Genomic DNA, 5,832 nt, shown 5'->3' on the forward strand with positions numbered 1-5,832 from the left:
TGACAAAAATAACAAAATGTTAGGGGCTGCTGTTGCTCTCATACATCAATATGTGCAAGAGGCAGAGTGTGGTGAGGATGTGAATGCTGATGACCAGTCCACAGTGAAGAGAAGGAGAAGAGTGTATAGACCCAGGGTAACCTATCAGGGGCTACATAGATAATGGAGCACTATAGAGTGGACAGGGACATACTACAGCCAATCGTTGAGCTGTGCTGGCCACGCCTCACAAACAGAACCAACAGGGGGAACCCATCCCAGTGGGTACCAAGGTATGTGTAGGCTTAAGAATACTAGCCACAGGTACCTTCCAAAGGCCAACTGGGGACATCATGGGGATCTCACAGGCATCAGCATCCAGGGTACTCCATCAGGTCCTGGATGCCATGTCAGCACATGCTGGTAAGCACATATATTTCCTCAACATCTGTGAGGTGTTGACCAGCAATATATGTCTCTTCCACCAAATAGCAGAATACCCTGAGGTAGTGGATGGTATAGTCTGCATGCACATACACATCAAAGCACCACCAGGAGCACAGTGTAGGGTCTACATAAACTGCAAGGGCTTCCCCTCCATCAACTGCCAGGTTGTGTACAATGCCCAGGGCATTATCTTGAATGTGTGTGCTGGCAGCCCTGGAAGCTATCACGACTCCCACATCTGGCATATGACACAGCTGTACCAGTCATTTGCCAGTGGGGACATCCCATATGGCCACCTAGTGGGGGATGCTGGTTACACACTGGAGCAGTGGGTAATGACACCCATCAGAAATGCACACACACCCAAATAAATATTCCATAATAAGGCACACGCACAAACCAGAATCATAATAGAGCATGTGTTTGGGATGCTAAATTCACAGTTCCCCTGCCTGGACATATCCAGTGGAGCCTTGTAGTACTCTCCACCTACATGTACACAAATGTTCATAGTATGTGCCATTCTGCATAATATGATCCCGTGGAAACAGCTGCATCAGGAACATCACGGGGCAAGGCCACACAGGCCCCCACCATTGTCAAGACCATCACATGTACAGAGTGACTCAGAGGAGGAACTACCTGAGCCTGCCCATGTAGGCAGAAGGAGGCATGCCCTGTATACCCAGGCCATGGCAAAGAGACAACACATAGCGCATACACTGACATGGTAGGGACCCAGGGAATGGCACCTCTCTCTGACTCGCAAATACAGTAAAAGGGATGCCAAACATGACACTATTTGTGCTTTACCATGTATAGGCAGTGTACTATGTGCATCCAACATAGTCAGCCTTCGAGCACCATCCTCAATACTGGCACAGACACAAGGTAAGTCAGTCTTCCTATCAATTGCTACATGTAGTAGTATGTTCTGATAGTTGTATCTATGGTATGGATGTAAGCATGCAAGGGAATCGGGTGGCTGAATGGGATGGCAGCAGATAGTGGACACATATATGGGCAGCAAGAAATCCATAACAAATACTGCTGACAACATACTAGGCAGTACTAGACAAAGTGACAAATCCCACTGCAGAACATGTTGTGGCCCAAATGTTTGTCTATAGGACACACACACGCTTGTCAGTGCGGCTCACATACCCACCACCAGCCTTAGCCAGCAGGACAGGTGTATATGACCATAAAGAAAGGCTGGTCTAAGGCCTCCAATTGATGGCAATAGTTAACAGCCCCCCTACAGACCTACACAGACAGACTACAACAGGTCTAGCAGTTGTATGTCAGTTCTGAAGAGTAGGAAGTCTGAAACTGAAATATAGGTCAATAAAACCTAAGATCTGTACACGACTGATATGCCTCCAGTCTGCATGATAGGTCAGAATACAAAATGAAATGGAAGCCAACAGAGTACCTGAAATACCAGTACAGTCATAGCAAATGTTTAAAGTCATCAGGTGTGCCCCCACCCGCAATCCCATGTAGAAATACAGTAACATGTAAGTGTGAGGTGTAATAACAGTAGAGCACAGACTACCTGAGCTGGCCCAATCTACAGGATAGATTGTTGCATGTATACAATATGCAGTGGTCCATGTGTTAGGCTGTCATGTGTTCAACATTGTGTGGAAGTGGTCAGCTTGTAGGCATGGAAGACTATGTGTTGGTTGCCTATGGGCAGTACTGTGGATGACAGGGTCATGTTCTGACAACTGCAGTGCTAACCACAATGCTTCTCAGTAATACCCATGTCAGGAGTTGTCCATTCTCACTGTCCAGATGCCAATATCTGTCACTGTCTGAAATATGAACATGCCATAAATGTGGGCCCATACATACACACAGTACACAGGTGGAAGTACCCTAGACAGAGTACATAAAATGTAACTGTCAACTGCACACAACATTAGTTGTCTGTGTAGTATTGAATACTGATGTAGTCTGGCTAATCACTGGCCCAACACAAAAGGCAAAGTTATGAAGTAATTAGAGACTGCCTATGTCCCTGCACAGGGCAGCATAAGGGGAATGTCCCAGGTATATCTGTGAGTCAGCTGCAAGTAGCTTCCATATCACACATGCACTCAGCTCACCCAACCATCAGCCACAGGTTTATCACAGGTCATATCCTTGCTGTTGGGAAAGAGTACAATATGACCTCACTTCTGTATGGGAATACCCATAGAATGCAGCATGCTGAAGAGGTGTCTTATGCAGGTGTGTCCCTAGCTGTAAGCAGCTCCTTGCATGCGTCCAGACCAATGGGTCAATATGTACAGAAACTATTGCCATTAACACATCAAAACACTTACCCTGTCACCCCAGGGGAATCCACTGGCTCACAGCCTGGGAATGTAGAAGTGGCAGAATGCACTGGCCTGCTACAGATGTCCTGCATTGCTACCAAATGGCGTATAGTCTTCTGTCAACGGTCTGTGCCTCACCCATACTGCCAATGTACGGCATCTCATTGGGTCCCAAATAACAAACTAACATAGTCAACAGAACACAAATCCAAGGCCATATTGACAAATCACAGTAGCATGCCCCCCCATGTCCTACTGCATGAGCTGGGGGCCAGTCCATACATACTGCTGGGATGAAGGGCCAACTATACGGATACTTCCCATATATCGCTCACATAATGTTAGGATGAAGACAGAATAACAGATTGGGGGTGTAGATGCATGGATGTTATGGAGTGTGTGAAGTCTGAAACTCTGATGTGTGCCCATACTACCCCTGCCTGCAAACCCAGTAATGGGTGGTTACAAACCTGCTCATAAACCACAATTTGAAGAGGAACTGACCATATATATATATGATCCCTGCCTCGGGATAACCTGGGTAAATCTGTACAGCTGAGAGGTATGGCCACAGCAGGATATGGCCATTCTGTTAAGTTGATATATGTACAAGGGAATACTCAGCCACTATACTACCAAGGTGCTGGACCATTTACACAGACCTATCAGCAAGTGTCTGTAGCTACCCCTCCACAATGGCAGGAGTGTGCAAGAATGTGTAGGCTGCAGATCACAATACTGGACACAGCTTCATTCATCTTGTATTTCCCAGTAAATAACTGTGAGCAAATAATTATGTCTGTCAGTAGTCGATGACATAATACATCACAGTGTAAAACAGTACATATGTCTGAATATCTCTGCTAACATTAACCATGTAACACAAGCAGCACAGACAGCAATAGTTACAGTATCCCCCTATCTGTCACCCATTGTGACTCTATATTATCAACCTATCTACAGATGTCCTGCAGAAACAGTTTGCTATCTGAAGGTTGAGAACACCTGGACTGGAGTTAAACCCTACCTGGAATGGATTCACACACTCAATACAGACGGTCATACTGGGCATGCTCCTACACTTAGAGAAATGAATTCCAAGTTTGACAACACAGTGGACTATACATATCTGTCATTTGCAGATGTTTGTGCACACACACCAAATTGTACACCATTTATGCTTCACACACACATTGGATAGGTATACTCACACATATCCAAGGTCAACACACTATAATATGTCAAACATACACACAGATGTGGGGAAGAGAGAGACAGACAGTGATAGATAAAGGTCCATTATAAGGCCTGTCCCACCCACTGCAGATCCAATTGGCCGATATTACATGATGTGCAGATATCAATCACTGTAGACATTCCTTTTGCTAGCCCTCAGCCCAATAGTGTCAGAGGTGCTTGTGATAACTGTGTAATACAATAGTAAAAAAGTTTTCATGTAGCATTTGTATACTCAGTTCTGTCAAATGTAAAGTTGTGTGTGGCTATGTGTGTGTGCGTGTGTGTGCATGTTTCCACAGGAATGATGGATGTCCCATTCACAAACACTGCATTTCCCATTGCCCATGTTACCACTCCTGCTGATGTCAGTGACCTTGAAATGACCCTTTGGGCAAATTTCAGTCATGTAATCTCTGTGGTGCTTGCGATAGCTGTGTAGTACCATAGTGTAGCAAACTAGTTAGGAAGGAGTTCTAATCCTGGTCCTGACAACTATGAATATGAGTGAGTCTTTGTTGACACATGCATTTGTGGTCATTCACACTTACTGGGATTCTAATCCTAGTCCTGACAACTATGAAAATGTGTATGTGAGTCTTTGTTGGCGCCTGCTTTTGTGGTCATTCACACATATTGCCCTTCCCTCACCCCTCCTTTAGCACTGCAGCTGATGTCAGGCACCTTCAAAGTTGCCTTTGGACAGCTCTCTAACATATAACTGCCATGGTGCTTGCAATAACTGCATAATACCATAGTGTAGCAAACTAGTTAGGTAGGAGGTCTAATTCTGGTCCTGGCAACTCTGAAAATATGTATGTTTGTATGTGAGTCTTTGTTGACACTTGCTTTTGTGGTCATTCACACTTACTTCCCTGCCCTCACCCTCCTTTGAGCACTGCTGATGTCAATCACCTTCAAAGATGTCTTTGGACAGTTATTGAGCATTTAACCGCTGTGGTGCTGGCGATAATTGCATAACTCTATAATACCAGTCCATAGCTAGGGAGGGGTTTGAAACTCAGTACTGGTAAGTGTGTGTGTGTGTGTGTGTGTGTGTGTGTGTGTGTGTGTGTGTGTGTGTGTGTGTGTGTGTGTGTGTGTGTGTGTGTGTGTGTGTGTGTGATCAGCATCTTGGGTGGGTGTGATTGTGTATGTGAGTCTTTGTTGACACCTGCTTTTGTGGTCATTGACATTTACTTCCCTTTCCTCACCCTCCTTTGAGCACTGCAGCTGATGTCAGTCACCTTCAAAGATGCCTTTGGACAGTTATTGAACAATTAACTGCTGTGGCACTTGCGATAATTGCATAACGCTATAGTACCATTATTAGTTAGGTAGGGGTTTGAAACTCAGTACTGGTAAGTATGTGTGAGTCATCAGCATCTTGGGTGGATGTGTGTGTGATTGTGTAAATAACAGGATCCATTGTGGGTTGGGTTTTTCTGCATTTTCATATTGAGGACTCATATATGCCAATGTGGCATTACAAGGTCAACAGTTGTCAAACACCGTAGAGGTCGTTGTACACAATACACAGTCATACCTTTATATATAGGCAACAATTATAATACCCAGAGAACTTTCTCTCTACCCACAGATCATACACAAACATGCTTGGCTCTTTCTCTCTTCCTGTCTGTCTTTCCCTCTGTCTCTCTCTCTCACCCTCTGTCTGGTAGATGTGAAAAAATGCATATGTTTTGAATAGGCAGCAGCTTGACTTTAGCAGGTAATGCTCATGATCAGCTTATGGTCTGTGCATGAATTGGAGTCCTCCCACTTAAACACCTGTGGTATCATTCCTACAGCCAATTGCATGGAAACACACCCCTATAAGTAA

This window comes from Protopterus annectens, chromosome 3.part0 (genome assembly GCF_019279795.1).
Source record: "Protopterus annectens isolate FY-2018-M chromosome 3.part0, PAN1.0, whole genome shotgun sequence".
Lineage (NCBI taxonomy): Eukaryota > Metazoa > Chordata > Ceratodontiformes > Protopteridae > Protopterus > Protopterus annectens.